The following is a 21,643-nucleotide window of genomic DNA, read 5'->3' on the forward strand; positions in this document are numbered from 1 at the left end:
CATATCTTATAACAAAGCAAAAATTACGTAATTTAAGGAAACCTAAGAATTGGTAAAGATGTATTTATGCTTTAGGAGTGAGTTCTATGCAGACGAAATCACTAAAGGAGGAATGCCACAGGGTACAAAGAAATTGACCAGTCCTTCACAATACACAAAAGGAATTTCAAAGCCCCAGGACGAATTCCTGTACTGCACAGCATAATTGAATGTCCTTTTGTCCAAAACATCACTAAATTTGAAGGAAACTTCTTACCATCTAGCAATATATTTTTCAAGTGAAGAAATAAAAAGAAAACAAGACATTTTGCCAAATAAAAAAGAACTTTGACATTTTTTAAAAAGATTTATTTATTTCTCTCTCCTCCCCCCGCCCCAGTTGTCTGTTCTCTGTGTCTATTTGCTGTATCTTCTTTGTCCTCTTCTGTTGTCAGCGACATGGGAATCTGTGTTTCTTTTGTTGCGTCATCTTGTTGTGTCAGCTCTCTTTGTGTTTGGTGCCATTCCTGGGCAGGCTGCACTTTCTTTCACGCTGGGCGACTCTCCTTCCGGGGCGCACTCCTTGCACGTGGGGATCCCCTACGCTGCACAGCACTCCTTGCGCTCATCAGCACTGCGCGTAGGCCAGCTCCACAAGGGTCAAGGAGGCCTAGAGTTTGAACCATGGACCTCCCATGTGGTAGACAGACACCCTAACCACTGGACCAAGTCCGCTTCCCAACTTCAACATTTTTAAGATGACTGTCACGTGTTTGAATTTTAAGTAATAGCCTGCATCATTAAAATTCTTGGAAATTTTGTTACAAACATGGATATCAATGTTTTTGCATAATTGATTCAGGGTTATACAATTCTAAATGTGCAGACATTTTAGGAATTTGTAAAATAATTTGTATATTGTATTCCTTTTTATTTATGTGCAAAAATATTTATTATATATTTAAAATTCTAATAAGAAAAAAGAAGTTCTTTCAATATGGGTAAAAAATACGAATTGGTAAGAAAAAGCATTGTGTAACAGTTTAATATCACAGTTGGGTTTCTGTGTGTTACATGATATAATGACATGATTTATGATCTATGACATATTAGATTTGGGAAATACGTAGTCTGTGCAAAACATATATGAATCAATTCTTACTGGCATTCTCTTGCATAGACAAAGCAAGGAATATAGATAGATGATGATAGGTGAACAGACAGACAAATGTACATAATTTTTTCATTTTTTCATTTCAATATTGATTTTTGGTTCCTTGATGGAAGAGTTTCCACTTGTATGTTTATGATACATGAACATACTTTTACAGCCTTTTATTTAGCGACATTACTACCATCTCCTATGTATTATTATGAAATTTTAGAGGCAAAATTGTACCATGCATAAATGATGACAGCATTTTTCCTTGTAATCTTTTTATTTGCCCTTTTTATTGCCTTATTGCAATGACTTGGAACTAAAATATAATGCTGAATAGAACTGGCTCTGAAACTCATAGAGCTAACTTTTTTTCAATATATATTATTTACTTATTTTTAAGATACATAATTCACACAGTGTTACATTAATAAATATAGGAGGTTCCCATATGGCCCACTTTCCATACCCCCCACTTTTCCCACATCAACAACTTTCATTAGTATAGTACATTCATTGCAATTGATGAATACACAGCCTGAATTATAGTTTACATTGTAGTTTACACTTTCTCCCAGTCCATTCAGTGGGTTATGGCGTGATATATAATGTCCTGCATCTGTCCCTGCAGTATCATTCAGAACAACTCCAAGTCCTAAAAATGCCCCTTATTACACCTCCTTTTCCCACTCCCTGCCTTCAGCAACTCCCATGGATGGCCACTGTCCCCACATCAATGATATAATTTCTTCTATTGCTAGAGTCACAATAATTCTATAGTAGAATGCCAATAAGTCCACTCTAATTCATATCTTATTCCTCCATCTTGAGGACCTTGGGGTGGTAATGTCTACTCCACCTCTCAATTGAGAGGGGGCTTCGATCCCACATAGCTGGTGGGTGGAACTCTCATGCCCACAGCTGTAGACTCTCTTGGTTCCTTGGTGTGGTGGTTGTCCATCCTCACCTCTCCATCAGCTGGCCTGGGTAAATCCAACAAACTGGACAGTAGGTGTCTGGGCACTTGGACAGCTCAGAGATTCAAGCCTCCTGGGCATACACCAACCCCAGTGCCAACCACACATTCAATAAAAGTGACAGAAGAAGCATGCATAGAGAACTCACTTCTGCATCCAATTCCATCATATTAAGGAGCACAAATTCCAAAGTAAGGCCCCCTGGCAAGGCACTGAACTCCACAGCCATCTGCCATGGCCAAAGGACCTGGGTGTCTCCATAGCCCTCAGGAGCACCACTACATGGGATTGTATTTTCTTTGACTGTCTCTGAGATCCTGCTGAGACATGCATAAGTGTAGCCCCACTGATGACCTCCTGGCTCATTTTGAAGTCTCTTAGCCATATAAACTCATTTGTCTTTACCATTTCCCCCTTTTGCTCAAGGATATTTTTTCTAGTTGCCTCACCAGCCAGTGTTTAGTAGTAATCCCTCAGCACCAGGGAGGCTCATCCCCAGGGATGGTCATGCATTTATATACTGAGTTTGACTTAGAAGGTGGACACATTTGGCAACATGGAGGCTCTCAGGAGATAACTCTTAAGCACCCTGGAACATTAGGACAAATTGAAATTTCAAGTGCAACAGGTTCATAAGCATAGTCATCAGTATCAAGAGCCCATCATTGGACCATCCTTCTTCATTGGTCATTCCTCTTGCACTTGGGGGATTTTGCTATTCCATTGGGAAATGCAGCAGAGCTTCCCAGGATGAGAACCTAGCACACCCTCAGTTTTCACGTGAATCTCGACCCACCTTGTCAATACCCAAGGAACATCTGAACATATCTGTCTACCCTGTATGCATGCCTAGGTGAACTCCTCCCATGCATCCCCTGTCGATAACACCATGCACCAGTGCTCCTCCCCTGTCATAGTTGAACCCCTCTGTAATCCAAAACTTCTTCAAAAATGATGCCTAATATATTGCCAAATTCATTTAATAAGAAAATGAAATAGTAATGATAGGTTTAAAAATAAGAAAAAATACATGGTAATTTAGAAAACCTAAAATAAAGTAAAAAAAAAATTGGGGTATTAAAAATTAAAAATATTCAAAATTTTTTTTTTTTTTACATTTTGTCTTTCATCACTGTAATGGGTATTGTCCTGTATGTGCAATGGTAAGGCAATCTCTTACATTTCTTCCTCAGTGTCTTACCTCTTTTTTTTTTATGTCTTTATAGAAGTTTTAGGTTACAGTAAAGCCACATAGAGAATATAGGGGACTCCCATATACCCAACATTCTTCCCCTTTTACCCCTTCCCCAACAATGATCTTTTTACATGTGGATGTTATATTTGCAAAAACTGATGTACGGATATATAAACATAGCTACTAACCATGTTCAGTCATTTACATTATGGTTTACATTTTGGAAAAGATTTATTTATTTATCCCCCCCCCTTGTGGGCTTTTTTTTTTTTTTTTTTTTTTTGCTGCTGTCTGTTCTCTGTGTCCATTCACTGCACATTTTTTCTGTGTCTGCTAGTCTCGTTTGTTGCGTCATCTTGCTGTGTCAACTCTCCACAGAGCACAGGCCATTAGCTCTCCATTATGCATAGGCCAGCTTTGCCTTCACAAGGAGGTCCCGGGCATCCCATATGGTAGACAGGAGCCCAACTGATTGAGCCACAGCCGCTTCCCTAGACCATGGACTTTTATAAATAATTGACGAAATTTAACATGGCCTGTATCCATCATTGTACAATCATCCAGAATACTTGCATTACCCCCCAAGTACCCACTCTTCCATCTATTCTATTCCATTCCTCCCCTCCCTCAGGGCCCACAGTGATAACCATGCTTCACTGCTTGAGGGGAATGATTCATAGATACTTGCAACAATGCTGAGTACTCTACATACTATTCTATCTTCCCGCATTAGGAACCACCCATGCTCTCTGTTTGAGACACCCTCCTCTCTGTTTGAGAATATCGGGCTTCCCCAGGATGAGGATACAACACATTCCCACTTATTGTATGGGTCTCCACACACTGATATAACACACTATGGCAAGATGAGCACTCTCACACTCTCTAGACCCTGCCTCAGGTACACCCTGTGGCAAATGCCCTCATCCAACACCCTAGACCAGTAACCTGTCCTTCTTATATTGTCTGAAGAGTTTTCTCAACATTATAGTTTCAACCATGTATCTTCCAATCCCTCATGTTCACCTGCTTCCCCCCAACCATCTCTCCAATTACATAGACTATCATCTCCACCCTAAGCCCCTTCAAGCCTGCAGAGTCTGACCCAATAATATTGCTTTACCCATTACCTCTCTTCACTGCACAACTACTTACCTTCATTTTATCAAAAATTTCACCCATGTGGGCATTGGCTCACAACCTTCCTCTCCCTCTCTATTTCCTGTAAGCCTATCTTCCAGACTCTAGCTCTCTGTGATGGCTCAGTTTGCTTAATTCATATCATCAGAGTGGTCATGAAGTATTTGTCCTTCAATGCCTGGCTTGCTTCCCTCAAAATAAGGTCCTCAAGATTCATCCATGTGGGAAGTGGACTTGGCCCAATGGATAGGGTGTCTGCCTACCACATGGGAGGTCTGCAGTTCAAACCCTGGGCCTCCTTGACCCATGTGGAGCTGGCCCATGCACAGTGCTGATGTGTGCAAGGAGTGCCATGCCACACAGGATTGTCCCCTGTGTAGGGGAGCCCAACACACAAGGAGTGTGCCCTGTAAGGAAAGCCACCCAGCGTGAAAAAAGCACAGCCTGCCTGAGAATGGCACTGCACACATGGAGAGCTGACATAACAAGATGATGCAACAAAAGGAAACACAGATTCCCGGTGCCGCTGATAAGGATAGAAGCAGTCACAGAAGAACACACAGTGAGTGGGCACAGAGAGCAGACAACTGGGGTGGGGGGAAGGGGAGAGAAATAATAAATAAATAAATGAATAAATCTTAAAAAAAAAAAGATTCATCCATGTTATCCTGTGTGTTAGTAATGTACTCCTTCTCACATATACGTTTTGTTTATCCATTGATTTGTTGATGGACATTTCGATTGATAGTAACTTTTGGAAATGGTGAATAATGCCACTTTTGGCATATATTAGTTTGTGTCCTTGTTTTCAATTCTTCTGAGTATATACCCAGCAGTGGAATTTCTGAGTCATATGGCAAGTCTATAGCTAGTTTTTTGAGGAACCGCCAAACTGTTCTCCACAATGGCTGGATCATTCTACATTCCCACCAGCAGTGGATGAGGGTTTCCATTCCTTCACATCCTCTCCAACACTTGCAGTCCTGCTGGGTGTAAGATGGTATCTCATTGTAGTTTTGATTTGCATTTCCCTAATAGCTAGTGATGGTCAGCATCTTTTCATGTGCTTTTTATTCATTTGTATTTCTTCTTTGGAGAAGTGTGTATTTAAATCTCTTGTCCAGTTTTTAAGTGTGCTGTTTGTCTTTTATTTTTGAGATATAGGATCCTAGAAACACATAAGCAATCTACATTGGTGAAAGAAGAAATTGGTGATCTCAACAGACCAATCACAAAAGAAAGAATCAGTCATTAAAAGGTTCTCAACTAAGAAATGTCCAGGAGCAGATGGTTTCAGAAGTGAATTCTACCAAACCTCCCAGAAAGAACTAACACCAATCTTGCTTAAACTCTCCCAAAAAATTGAAGTAGAAGGAACATTGTCTAACTCATTCTACGATGCCAAAAATACCCCAATCCCAAAGCCAAAGTCACCACAAGAAAGAAAAATGAACCTAGATGCTAAAATCCTCAACAAAATACTTGCTAAACATATTCAATTACATATCAACAAATTAAACACCATGACCAAGTGGATTTCTTCCCTGGTATGCAAGCATGGTTCAACATAAGAAAATCAATCAATCTAATACAACACATAAACATATCAAAAGAAAAAAATCCACATGAACATATCTATAGATGCAGAAAAAGCATTCAACAAAATACAGCACCCTTTCCTAATAAAAACACTGCAAAAGATAGGAATAGAAGGAAACTTTCTAAATATGATAAAGGGTATATATGAAAAACCTACAGTTAACATCATATACAATGGTGAAATCTCAAAATCTTTCCCTCTAAGACCAGGAACAGGGCAAGGATGCCCACCATCACCCCTCCTATTTAATATTGCATTAGAAGTACTTGCTTAAACACTGAGGCAAGAAAAAAAAAATTAAAAGGCATCCAAATTGGAAAGGAATAAGTCAAAATTTCACTGTTTTCAGATTACATGATCATATACATAGAAAGCCCTGAGAAATCTACAGCAAAGCTTCTAGAGCTTATAAATGAGTTCAGTAAAGTTACGTTATAAGATCAATGTGCAAAAATCAGTAGCATTTCTGTACACCAACAAAGAGCAATCTGAGGAGGAAATCAAGAAAAAAATACCATTTGCTACAGTAAATAAAAAACCAAATACCTAGGAATAAATTTAACTAAAGATGTAAATGACTTATACTCAGAAAACTACATAACACTTTAAAGGAAATCAAAAAATTAAATAAATGGAAGAGTATTCCCTGTTCATGGATGGGAAGACTAAATATCATTAAGATGTCTATCCTATCCAAACCAATCTACAGTTTTAATGTAATCCCAATAAAAATCAACAGAGCATTTTTTAACTGAACTGGAAAAACTAACTGTGAAATTTATTTGGAAAAGAAAGAGGCCCTGAATAGTCAATCATGTATTGAAAAAGAAAAATGAAATCAGAGGAATTACACCACCTGACTTTAAAACATACTATAAAGCCATAGTGGTCAAAACTGCATGATTTTGACACAATGGAAGCGAATTGAGAGTACTGATACAGATTCTTGCAAATACTGTCATCTGATATTCGACAAGACCACCAAGTCCACACAACTGGAAAAGAATGGCCTCTTCAACAAATGGTGCTTGGAGAACTGCAAAAGAGTGGAAGAGGATTACCATCTCACATCTTATACAAAAATCAACTCAAGATGGATCAAAGATCTAAATATAAGAGCCAAGACCATAAACTTTGGAAGACAATGTAGGGAAGAATCTACAGGACCTTGTAATAGGAAATGGCTTCATGAACTTCACACCCAAAGCATGAGCAGTGAAAGAAAAAATAGATAAATGGAACCTCCTCAAAATTAAAAACTTTTGCATCTGAAAGGAGTTTGTCAAGAAAGTGAAAAGACAGCCTACTCAATGGGAGAAAATATTTGGCAACTGTGTATCTGACAGGAGCCTAATATCCAGCATATATAAAGAAATCCTATAGGGCTAACTTTTGATCCTTCATAATAAGTAATTATTTTAAGAATTAATAGATTAAGATTATTATCACACATTCTTATCAACTGAGAAAGCTATGTAATTTTTCTATTTTATTTTTTAATATTCTGAATTTTATTAATTGATATTTTAATGTTAAATTAGCACGCATTCCTCAGAATTAAAAAAAAATCTCATCAAGGCATAAAATTTATACATTGCTGAAATAGTTTTGTAAATACCTTATTAAGGATAAGACGTCCCTGAATAAGATGGTCTTGTAATTATCCTTTGTCATGCTCTTGATCTCCTTATTTGTGTTTGCTAGCTCCTTATTTGGTTATGTATTGTTTTACCAATGCTTAAAATAAGGTCTAATTTGTGTAGTTTATATTAAGTCTTTTATTTATAAAAGCAGATTTTTTTGTCTCTAATAATATGCTTTTCTTTAAATAGGTAGAATGGTACAGCCACTGTGGAGGACTGATTGGCAGTTCCAAAGGAAGTTGAATATAGACTTGCCACGTGACCTTGCAATACCACTATTGGGTATATAACCAAAAGAACTGAGATCAGTGACACAAAGAAACATCTGCACACCTGTGTTCATAGTGGAGTTATTCATGATTACCAAAATTTAGAAATAACCCAAGTGTCTACCAAATCAATGAATGGACAAAAAAACATCATGTATTTTATTCACATGATGGAATATTATGCAGCTGTAAGAAGAAATGAAGTCATAAAGCATATGACAGCATGAATGAACCTGGAGGACATTACTTTGAGTAAAGCAAGCCAGACACAGAAGAACAAATACTCTATGATTGAATTTCTATAAAACAAATATATGTGTAGCATATTGTATGATTCAAAAAATATATTTATATGTATCCAGTACATTTGAGAAATGTATGTTTTTATTCAACTGTATTTTCTTTTAATTTTTAAATTATTGTTTATATTTCCAATTATTAATGTATCAAAGTTAAAAATAAAAACAAAAAGTAAAAAATAAAATAAAATAACCAACTTTCTTTTTCCACAAGTAATTTCAAGGTGTATTTTCCACCCTTTTCCACATCTTTTTATTTTCAGAGTTCAGATAAGTCTTTTGTAGAGCCCTTGTTATTGAATTTGGTTATGTTATACAATATAAATATATTTCCACATTATCTGCACATTTTGACTATTTTTATTGAAGTTACAATTTTATTGGCTCATATTTATTCTTTTATTAAGCACATTATAATGTGCTGTCTGTTCTTTGTTCCTTTTACCTTTCTTATTTGCCTTCTTTTGGATGAATGGAGTATATCTTTTATATCCAACTTTACACAGTAGTTGAAAAGTTGTAAACTCTATTTCTGTTCTTTTAGTAGTTATACTTTTGTGGTAGTCCAAACACTAATCTAGGGACAGGTTTGCTCTGTCAGTCTAAGCACTGGATTCAGGCTTGTAGATTAGATCACCCAGTCTACCTTCAAGGATTATGCTTTGAATGAGAGAAACATTGATTATTATATAAATCACTAAGATTTGGATTCTTATTGCTACTGCAATTTAACTCAATCTATCCTGTCTAATACATAAATTATTAGGGGAAGATATCATAAAAAAAAGTTAAAGACATGTATGTATTTGTGTGGAGGGTATATTTTGTAAGGAAATTATTATTTAGAAAATAATGATATCATATTTGCTAAAATATCATCCTTGGGGACTTAGGAAACATATCAGGCTATGTAATACACTTATAAATCTATGGAAAGTATTTGAATGTAGACTGCTAATACTGTGATTTGATTTCTGTGGTCATATTTGGCAAAGTAATGCAAGGTAACACTAGAAAGAAATATACTCAGAAAAGAATTGGCTTGTTTGAAAGCAAGAATGAAAAAAGATTAAAAGGAACCCATAAAAGGAACTTGGGAGATGAGTTGGAGCTGTATGCTTCTAAATCCCAAACAGTAAAATCAAATGTGATGAATGCTTTCAGCAATAAAAACAATTAAATTGTGATATGCCAAAGATGAAGTTAAGTGCACTGTGATCATACCCTTTAGTTATATTTGTTAGAAATTCTCAGAGTTAAGGTAATAAGGGTATGTCATCAGATAACTTCAGATAGAACAAGGGATTCAGTGGTTCAAAATATCCATAAATAAGTTGAGAGCTAATTGTAGGGGAAGAATCATATATATATAATTAAAATAACTTAGACCCAAATCTAAGAGCTAAAACTATGAAATTCATAGTGAAAAAAAAATTTTGGTTTAGAAAATGGTTACTTAATTGATAGCAAGAGTGATAAAAGAAAAAAATGAAAAAAATGTAGTTACTAAAGTTAAAAAGTTTTATGCTTCAAAACACACAACAAAGAAAGCAAAGAGAGAACTCATAGACTGGAAGAAAATATTTTTAAATCAAATATTCATTAAGAGAATTACATTCAGAATATAGAGAGAATGTTTATAATTCAAAAATAACAAATAACAACTTAAAAATGGGCAAAGGATTACAGTAGACACATATACAGAGAACGTATATAAATGACCAGTAAGTATAAAAAGATGCCCAACATCATTAACTATCAAGGAAATGCAAATCAAAACAATGATCAGATATTGCTTCATGCTCTCTAGAATGGCTATAGCCAAAAGGAGATAATAACAAGTGTCAATGAGAAGGCAGAAAATTTTAAATTGTGCTAGGATTATAAAATGGTGCAGCCACTTTCAAAAACAGGTTCTAAACATGCTAAACAGAATTATCTTTTGACTCAGCAATTCAACTCCCAGGAATCTACACAGGAGAAGGAATAACCTATGTCCACGCATAGACTTGAACATTAATGTTCATAAAAAAAAATTATTCACAATAACAAAAAAAAGAAACAACTTAAATGTTCATTATTTTGTAAACAGATAAAGATCTGTGGTATATACATAAAATGAACATTACTTGGCTATAAATAGAAATGAAATATTGATAGAAGCTACAACACAGACAAACTTGAAAAAATTTTGCTAAGTGAAGGAAGCCAGACAACCAAATAAGGTTTATTTTGTCATTTCATTTATATGAAATGTCCAAAAAGGTGATTTATGGAAAGAAGTAGTTTGATGGAGGTCAAGTGCTGGGGGTTGGACTGGGGAGTGACTGTAAAGAGGCATAAATTTCCCTTTAGAGTGTTAGAAATACTCTAGAATAGATTTGATAGTGATTGCAAAACTTTTTGAACATGATAAAATCCATTCAATTGTACATATAAACCACTGAATTTATTATATGTAAAATATCCTCAATAAATCTACAAATAATAAAAAGCACATCGACTTGGCTAGAATCAAATACTATGTGAAATAGTTTTCAGCTCATGAAAATCTATCTTTTTTTTTGAATATATTTATCTCTTCTTCATGTTTTCTGAATATGTTTATTTCTTCTTCATGCCATATGGATATTTTCTGTGAGTTTAAATCATATGTTGAGCTAGGGTTTTCTGATGTTGGAGTTTTGATGTTGGAGTTTGATGCTAATGTCTTAAGCTAGAACCCCAGGAAGTAAGGACGCAGAGGAAAGAGAAGCAAGCACCTAGAAGAGAGTACCTAAGCCAGGAGAACACAGAGGAATAGAGATGGCTCCTTAGACATGGCAGAAACCCCAGGGAGAGAGACAGAGCCATTTGCCTGATAGTCTATAGCTGACCTTGTGGAGAGAAACAAAGTCTAAAGAACCTCATAGTCTACAGGTGACTTACAGAGAAAACAGAGGAGCTGAGCCCAGAGAAACCCAGGAAGCCTGAACCCTGGCAGATGTTGGCAACCATCCAACATGTGAAAATAGACTTTGGTGAGGGAAGTAACTTATGTTTATGGCCTGGTTTCTGTAAAATCCTACCCCAAATATATACCCTTTATTAAAATAATCCTATGTTGTCATTTGTTACCTCTCAGTACAATGAAAATATTATTTTATTATCTTCTGAGTTTCAGTGTTTTTTTATATGTCAGCTCTCAGTTTAACTGCTCTTCTACGTAATGTAATTTTTCACCTCAAATTGTTTATAAGATTTTCTTTTCGTCTTTTGTTTTCTTCAGTTTCAATACATGGTGTCTGTATTTGGATTTTATTTTCATTAATTTTTTTTCTCTGCTTCATTGAACTTCTTTACTCTATGGATTTATATCTTTCAACATTTCTATAAAATTCTCAGTTATTTTCAGTTCAAATATTGTTCCTGTGGCATTATTCCTCATCTTTCTCAAACTCTATTTGCTTCCATATCAGACTTTCCACTTTATCACCTAAGTACTAAACATTTTGTACTATAGTTTTTGTGGGAAGCTGCCTCTGGCACTGGTGTTGTATTGGCAATCTTGTTGCTAAGCGCTATTTTTAGATACTAACCCCAGTTAAGTTTCCCTTTCCCCACCCTCACTGTAGTAATTAAGTTTCTATCCTCACGCCACTCAGACGGTTGTTTTGAAAGGTCCATGAAAAGACTTCGTGATGTGGACCAATCAGATCTATGGTGCAAAACCTCATTCATCCCTGGCTATAAATACCCCTGATTGACCCTCAATAAATGAGACTTGATCAGAATCCTGTCCTGTCTCCATTCTTTGTGTCTCTTGTCTCCTTTCATTCCTACTCCCTCCCTCAGGTCTTGGTTCGACTGATCCATGGGTCGGGTAAATTGGCGCCAGAACAGGGACCGGAGTACGTGGGATGAAGTGAGGAATGCTGATGGAGGAGCCGGCCAAGATGCAAGAATAGGAGGACGCCGCGAGGGAACCTGCCTCTCGGTTGAAGCCTTGGTAAGTGATCAGCGATCATGGGGCAAGAAATGAGCCAGCATGAGACATTTGTAGAGGGTCTCCAAGAGGCATTAAAGACACAAGGAGTAAAGGTGAAAGTAAAACAGTTATTGAGGTTTTTTGAGTTTTTGAAGGAAGTATGTCCATGGTTTCCTCAAGAAGGAACTATTGATGAGAGAAGGTGGAAAAGAGTAGGGGATGCTTTACAGGACTTTTACAAAACTTTTGACCCTGAAAGAATCCCAGTAACCTACTGCATTCTCATATTGGAATCTAATCAATGATATTTTAAGTTTTCACCATAGGGACACAGTGGTGGCAAATGTTATTAAGAAGGGTGAGGAAATTTTACAAGAAGGGCAGGGGCTGGAGGCTCTAGCCACCAACCCTAAGAAATCAGCAGACTGTCCAAAGTCCAACCCGCCTGACGCATCCGGAGCGTCTGGTCCAAAGGAGGACTTGATCTTGCTAGATATCAAGGAGGACAGGAAGCCTACCACCAGGTCAAAGCAGCCATTAACCCATGCAAACAAAAGATCCTGTAAGGAGGATAAAAATAAAGGAAAAACTAAAGCCATATCTAGTAGGAACCCGTACCCTGACCTCAGAAAATTAAAAGTGGAAACTGATGATCAATCTTCTAATACAGAATTGGGTGAATCTGAGGAGGAGACGGTAAAGTCTCGACCTCTGCCATACGTTCCCTATCCCGCAGGCCCATCTATAGTTATGCCAGTAGTCGACCCAAGGAAGGAGTTATTAGAAAAAATAGAGAAACTAAAATAACAAATCCAATTAGAAGAACAACATCAGGAGCTTATACCTCAGCTAGAAAGGTTAAAGACTGGAAAAACTGGTAATGCTAATAAAACTCCCGAGCCCTCTGTTAGACCACTTAGAGGAGGAGGGATTTTAAAAAATACTCCAGGTTCTAACACTCTAGTTGATCTAGGAGAGCCAGAAGCATTTCCTGTAACAGAAACCAAAGACGATCAGAATCAAACTTGGAGGCACCACCATGGTTTTGACTTTAAGGTTATCAAAGAAATGAAAACAGCTGTTGTGCAATATGGAGCTACTGCTTCTTATACCATGGCCATCCTCGAGGCTATAGCAGAAAATTGGCTCACTCCTATCGATTGGCACACTATTGCCCGTGCTACTTTGTCCGGAGGAGATTATTTGTTATGGAAATCAGAATATGTTGAACTTTGCAAAGACACAGCCAGGCGCAATGCAGAAGCGGGCAACGGGTGGATCCTAGATATGCTTATAGGTGAAGGAAAGTATACCACTAATGAAGATCAAATGCAGTATGATGCAGGCTTATTTGTGCAAATTCAAACTGCAGGCACTAGAGCCTGGAGAAAATTGCCTGCCAAAGGGGACCTTAGTTCCTCTCTTACTAGCATAAAACAAGGACCGGATGAGACTTTTGCAGACTTTGTGCATCAGCTCATAACCGCCGCGGGGAGGATATTTGGAAATGCAGAAGCGGGCACTGAATTTATAAATCAATTAGCTTATGAAAATGCAAATGCCACTTGCCAAGCTGCAATCCGTCCATACAGAAAAAAGACGGATTTGTCTGGCTACATTAGATTATGTTCAGACATAGGAGCCACATATCAACAAGGTTTAGCTATGGCGGCTGCCCTGCAAGGGTTTACAGTTAAACAATACCTAGCCCAACAGAATAAGGGGAAATGCTTCACCTGTGGGGAAGAAGGCCATTTTGCCAGGAACTGCAAGGGCCAACCGGTTACAAAAGGGAAGGGCACTACCCCTAGGTTATGTCCTAGATGCTGACGGGGAAAGCATTGGGCTAACGAATATAAATCAAAAACAGACACTCAAGGTCAGCTTTACCTTCCTTCCAGGGAAATGGGAATCAGGGCCAGCCCCAGGCCCCCAGACTCAAACAAGTTTATGGGGCAATCAACTTTGTTCCAGCCAGCAACAATCCATTTCAGACCTCTGTAGAGACACCCCAGGGAGTGCAGGACTGGACTTCCGTGCCACCACCCACACAGTATTAACACCTCAAATGGGGTTACAAATGTTAGCAACTGGCATATTTGGCCCACTACCACCAGACACCTTCGGAATAATAATTGGACGTAGTAGCTCCACAGTTGATGGGCTTCAAATTTCTCCTGGCGTTATCGATAATGATTATACTGGAGAAATAAAAATTATGGCATCCTCTCCATAGAACATTTCCACTATTCCCACAGGATGAAGAATTGCTCAACTATTACTACTCCCATTAATAGGCACAGATAATAGAGTGAAAGGTTTTAAGCGTGGCTCAGGAGGATTTGGTTCCTCTGATGCATATTGGGCACAAGCTATCTCTGCCAGTAAACCTATGATGACCTCATGGTTGGACGGTAAGGAATTTAACGGGCTTGTAGACACCGGGGCAGATGTTACCATCTTAAAAAGAGAGGACTGGCCATTTAATTGGCCTCTCTCTCCCATGTTAACTAATTTAAGGGGCATAGGCCAGAGTCAAAATCCCGAAAAAAGCTCAAAGTTACTAACCTGGAAGGATAAAGAAGGAAATCAGGGAACTATACAACCCTATGTGATATCGGGACTCCCCATTAACCTTTGGGGAAGGGATTTGCATTCTCAAATAGGGCTTCTCATGTGTAGTCCCAACGATATAGTCACAGCTCAAATGCTGTCAAAAGGGTTTAAACCGGGAAAAGGTTTAGGAAAATCTGAATCAGGCATTGCTCAAGCCCTATCTATAAAGGTACAAAATAGCAAAAGGGGCCTGGGAAATTTAGCCTAGGTGTCATTGATCTTCCTGTACCCCATGCAGACCTAATCACCTGGCTTTCAAATGAACCTGTACGGGTCGATCAATGGCCTTTATCTTTAAAAAATTACAAGCTGCACAGCATTTAGTACAGGAACAGCTGGCGGCAGGACATATTTTAGAGAGTAATTCACCCTGGAACACACTTATCTTTGTCATTAAGAAAAAATCTGGAAAATGGCATTTTGCAGGACTTATGGGCAGTGAACAAAACTATGGTACATATGGGAACTCTGCAACCTGGTCTTCCATCTCCGGTTGCTATTCCTTTTGGCTATTATAAAATCATTATAGTTCTGAAGGATTGCTTCGTTACCATCCCATTACACCCAAGTGATCAGAAACGTTTCGCATTTAGCCTTCCCTCTATCAATTTTAAGGAGCCTATGAAAAGATTCCAGTGGAAAGTTTTACCTCAGGGCATGACCAATAGCCCCACCTTATGCCAAAAATTTGTAGATATAGCCATACAAAATGTTAGGACTAAATGGAAAAATCTTTATATCATACATTATATGGATGACATTCTGATGGCTGGCAGAGACGGGCAGGACGTCCTGAAGTGCTACCATGATATGGAGGTAACTTTGAAAGCACACGGGCTTCAAATTGCCCCTGATAAGGTACAGCTGACAGATCCCTATACTTACTTGGGATTCCAAATATCGGGGAACAGAATTACGAATCAAAAGGTAGAGCTTAGACTAGATAAATTAAAAATCCTTAATGATTTTCAAAAGCTCCTGGGAGACATAAATTGGCTCCGCTCATATTTAAAATTAACTACGGGAGATCTAAAACCGTTATTTAACATCCTACAGGGAGATCCCAAGCCTAACGCCCCAAGAAATATTACCCCAGACGGACGTCAAGCCCTCAAAATAGCGGAACAGGCTATTCAATCGCAATTCATCACTGCCATAAACTATGATCAGCCCCTGCTACTAATCATATGTCAAACTTCCTTAACACCCACTGCAGTGTTCTGGCAAGCCGCTCCCATAATGTGGGTTCACCTATGCGCATCAGCTGCCAAAATAATCTACCCCTATTATCAGGCGATTGCAGACATTATTATGCTAAGTAGGGATCAAAGGAAACGCTACTTTGGCAAAGAACCTGATACTATTATCCAGCCATATACTAAGCACCAGGTCAATTGGCTTTTCCAAACCACTGACTGTTGGCCCATCGCCTGTGCGTCATATACAGGGCAAATAGACAACCATTACCCCACTGACAAGCTTCTTCATTTTTTAAGTACCCATGATTTCGTATTCCCTACAAGAACATCTATGCAACCCATTGCTAACGCCCTGTTAGTATTTACTGATGGGTCCTCCTCGGGAATGGCTGCTTACATCTTTAATGACAAAACTGTCCAGTTTCAAACTTATTCAAAATCTGCACAGCTTGCAGAACTACAAGCTGTCATAGCTGTGTTCTCTGCATTCTGAAGTGCCTCTTTTAACCTCTTCACGGATAGTGCTTATATAGCTCAGTCAGTCCCTTTACTTGAAACGGCCGCTCAAATAAAAAACTTCTCGGAGGTGGCTATTTCGTTCACTCAACTGCAATCTCTTATTCATAAAAGGAATCACCTCTTTTTTATTGGTCACCTCAGAGCTCATTCCAATCTTCCGGGTCCTCTCACCCAGGGAAACCATTTGGCTGATCAGGCCACTCGGCTACTGTGCTGTTAACCACGGCATTCATGACAACTCGAATAACCTTAACAAAGCTGTTAAAGCCCACCAGTTACATCTTATTAATGCACATACTTTAAGGCTTATGTTCAAAATTACCCGAGAACAAGCTCGTCAGATTGTTAAAGGATGCCCTTCCTGTGTAACCCTTTTACCTACACCTCATTTAGGAGTAAACCCCTGTGGTCTGATACCTAATGCCCTCTGGCAAATGGTTGTAACTCATATTCCTGAATTTGGTAATCTGAAATATGTGCACATTACAGTTGATACCTTTAGTGGATTTATCTTTGCTACCCCACAAACGGGAGAAGCAGGAAAGAATGTCATAGCGCATGTATTGGCAACCATGGCAGTACTGGGAACTCCACAACAAATAAAAATGGACAATGGCCCCAGATATAGTGGCCATGCATTCACCACATTTTGCCAGCATTTAGGCATAAAACACATCACAGGCATTCCATATAACCCCCAAGGGCAAGGTATAGTCGAAAGAGCGCATCTGTCTCTAAAACATACTATCAAAAAAATAAAAAAGGGGGAGTGGTATCCTGCCAGAGGATCCCCCAAAAATCTATTATCCCACTCTCTTTTCATTTTAAATTTTTTAAGCTTAGACCAAAAGGGACACTCTGCAGCCGAGTGCTTCTGGCACTCTAACCCCAGCACTAACCATGCCACAGTTCTGTGGAAAGACCCAATGGATAATACCTGGCATGGACCCGATCCCACCCTAATATGGGGCAGAGGATCAGTTTGTGTCTATTCGAAAGAACCAGATGCAGCCAGGTGGCTGCCGGAATGATTGGTTAAATAAATGAATAATAGCAATCTATCCAGGGTAGAGGACTCTCCCTGAGATGAATACTGTTTTCTTGCAGGAAAGTAACCAATGCTAAAACCAATGTAGCTGTGCAGGCCCCTGGAATCCTTCTATGCAGCTTCGTCACCATCGTCAGAGCCCTTCTGTTATATGCCGGCACTCTGAGTGACTGGACCATGCTGGACAGATCCCTTCTACTTACTTTCTTTATCTGGCATTGTTCGTGACAAAGAAGCTTCAAGAAGACTTGGAGAAAAGAAGAAAGGAGCTGACTGACAACCCCCTGTGGAGTGGGATGAATGGACTATTGCCCTATCTACTCCCTTTCTTGGGACCTCTGCTTGGCTTACTAATACTTCTATTGCTAGGACCTATTCTCTTTAACAAGATTATGGCCTTTTTAAAGCAACAACTAGATGCCATAAAAATGCAGCCCATCCAGGTCCATTATCATAGACTGGACATGGCCAACTACGACGAGAGGTCTGACCATTACTTGCAAATGGATCCAGCCAATAGGCCTGATCCCAGACCATGAATATCTCGTCACTATCTTCTGAGGCGCTGGACTGGTTAGTCAATGACGGACAACTGGGCAAGGCATTCTCACGATAACAACCACCTAAGACAGAGATGTGGCCTTTTGCTGCCACGATTCTCAAAGACGGATAAGGTCTAATGCGATCGTCTGTTTGCCAGCCCTGACCTAAGACAGGCACAGTCCCCCCAGAATGGTCCATCTTGTCAGTCTTCCTTTTCTGCTAAAAATATTAAAGAAAAGGGGGACCTGTGGGAAGCTGCCTCTAGCACCAGTGTTGTATTGGCAATCTTGTTGCTAAGTGCTATTTTTAGATACTAACCCAGTTAAGTTTCCCTTTCCCCACCCTTGCTGTAGTAATTAAGTTTTTATCCTCATGCCACTCAGATGGTTGTTTTGAAACGTCGTGAAAAGATTTTGTGACGTGGGCCAATCAGATCTGTGGAACGAAACCTCATTCATTCCTGGCTATAAATACCCCTGATTGACCCTCAATAAACGAGACTTGATCAGAATCCTGTCTTGTCTCCATTCTTTGTGTCTCTTGTCCCCTTTCATCCCAACTCCCTCCCTCAGGTCCTGGTTCGACTGATCTGCGGGTCAGGTCAAGTTTTAATCTATCTCTCCATGCTTCAAATTATGAAAGTTCTTTCAATTGATATTAGTGTATAGCGTTTACTTACTCAACTATGTATAATCTACTTATATTTGCATCAATGCATTCTTGATTTCAATTTGCATATTTTTCAGTCCAGAATACCTATTTGATTAATTTCAAAAATGCTATCTTAAGGAAGCAGTTGTGGCTCAATCAGTCAGGCTCCCATCTACCATATGGGAGGCCCTAGGTTTGCATCCTGAGTCCTCCTTGTGAAGGCAGGCTTGCCCACATGGTGCAGAGTGCTGCCTGGCCCGCAAGCATTGTGGAGAGCTGACTCAGCAAGGTGATGAAACAAAAAGGGAACAAGTAAAAAACACAGAAGAACGCACAGTGAATGGACACAGAGAGCAAAACAAGCAAGCCACAAGGGGTAGGAGGGAACAAATAAATACAGACATATAGAAGAATGCACAGTGAATGGGCATAGAGAGCAGACAGCAAGCAAGACACAAGGAGGGGAATAAAAAAATGCTTTCTTACTTTTTTTATAATCTGGAGTGCATCCTGAAATTTTCATGCTAAGATTTTATCTTCTTGATACAGTATGCATAGTTACTTTACTGATGGGACAGTTAAGTATCTGATCTCCTGATGGTGTCTTTCAAATGTTTATTATTCCTACTGATTTTTGCTAAATGTACCCATTCTCATGGGTGTTGGGTAATCTTTGATATTATACTAGCCATTTATTTAAAATATACATGCATACATGAGGGCTAAGATGATTTTTTATTTACTTTCATTTTCATGGAATTTGGGTCACTAGTGATCCAAGGTATCTTAATTCATGTACAGGAGCATTCAAAGTTTTCATTGGAGAATTGTTGTCTCAACAAGGACTAGTTCATGAGTTGCTTTGCCATCCCAGTTCCAAGTTGGTTGCTGATTTTTCAGAACTCCAAATCTTGCCAGTATCTGGACTCTGCCTTTGTTTTTTTTATCTCTTTAAGGCCTTAAAATCATAGCTCAGTCTTTAAGCACACTCACCTGTATTACCAAACTTCCTAAAGCAAGTTTGGTACCAATGCTGGACTCACACCTCTAGGTTTCATCCCTTTACTGGGATGTGATGCAATAATTCCTCACTACTTTTTTGTATCACTGAAGTTATATTTTTTAGGTACTTTTCAAACACTTTTCAATCTTTTTAAAAAATTGTCTCCAGAACCAGGGCTAGCATGAATTGCTTAGATTTTCACACCAGAAATGTATAGATAGATAGATAAATAGATAGATAGATAGATAGATAGATAGATAGATAGATAGATAGATAGATAGATAGATGTTCTTTGGTCAAAATAGAAACTTTGGAAGACAAGAAAAATAGTATATTTCTTTTGTTTATGTGCTTATTAATTATTTTTTTCTATGTTGAAGAGGTAGATGGGGCATATTTTAGTGGGTGCATGTATGCTTATGTGTAGAATAAAATTAGGAGCTATTCTCAAGAAATATGCCACCGTTTGGACAGAAATAGCTGCTTACAAATCTAAAAAGAAAAAGACAATGTCCAATCAGAGGAGTGATATTGAACATGTTAACTGATTCCCAAGTCCTGGAATGATGGAAACCAAAAAGTTATTAGTTAAAAGCCATTAAATCCACCAAATATTGGGTCAGGCTATACTTAGCACCTGGTAGTGGGCTCTGTTATGGAGTAGGAATAAAAGAAATACATAAGAAGCAAACTTACAGAGTTAGAATCTAGAATTAAGGTTACCAGGGATAAGATGAGGTTAGGGAATGGGGAGTTGGTGCTTAATATGTACAGAATTTCTATTGAGATGTGTTGTAAAGGTTTGGAAATAGATGATGGTGATGGTAGCACATTATTGTGAGTGTAATTAAGAGCACTGAATTACATAGGTGAATGTGATTATAATATTATAATATATAATATATAAATATATAGGTGAATGTGATTAAAAGGGGAAAACTTACATTGAATATGTTACCTGAATAAAATTTAAAAGATAAAACTTTGGACTCTATAACCCAGGGAATACTATTGTAGACAAAAGCCTATAGTTAATATTACAAGTATAAGAATATTCATTCATTAATTAAAACAAATGTACAACACTGATACAAGGGGATAATAATCAAGTGATATATGGACAAACACAACTAGTGAAAACTATGGATGATAGATTTTAATAATCTTTCATCGATTGTAACAAACATAACAATTAATAAAAAATACAATAACAAAAAGTGTTATCATGAATTGTAACAAATGTTCCACAGCAATGCAAATTTTTGGTGGTGGGCTGGTATATGGAAATCCTGTATTTTATGCTTGATTGGTCATAAACCCACAACTTCTCCATTAAAAAAAGTTAAAACAAAACCAACCAACCAACAAAAGACATAGGAATATCACTATGGAACATTGAGTGGAGAGGGGCTTATTCCAGTTGTTCAGTCTTTTTACCTAAAGATTTCATTTGCCCTTGAGATGACACAGTCCAGCACAAGAAAACATTAAGTATTTAAGAATATCAGCGTAACAGAGAACAAAACATTTTGATTCAAATAATAAAATCATTAGAAATTGTAGAAAGTAGTGTTGGAATCAATACTTTTGGTGATATACCACATAGGTAGTCTTTGTATAACAACCGCATGCACTTACCTAAAATATCTGAAACAACTTCAAATTAATCTACTTCTATGGATGATTGGTAGAAATGATTTAAAATATAACTAATGGGAAAATGGGTTTAATTATCACAACACACAGACATTTTTAGGTAAAGTTCATTAAATTCCTGAACACTTACCAGCATGAACTAACACAGAAAAATACTGTATTAGTCAGGGTTCTCTAGGG

The sequence above is a fragment of the Dasypus novemcinctus genome, chromosome 3, assembly GCF_030445035.2.
Source record: "Dasypus novemcinctus isolate mDasNov1 chromosome 3, mDasNov1.1.hap2, whole genome shotgun sequence".
Classification (NCBI taxonomy): Eukaryota; Metazoa; Chordata; class Mammalia; order Cingulata; family Dasypodidae; genus Dasypus; species Dasypus novemcinctus.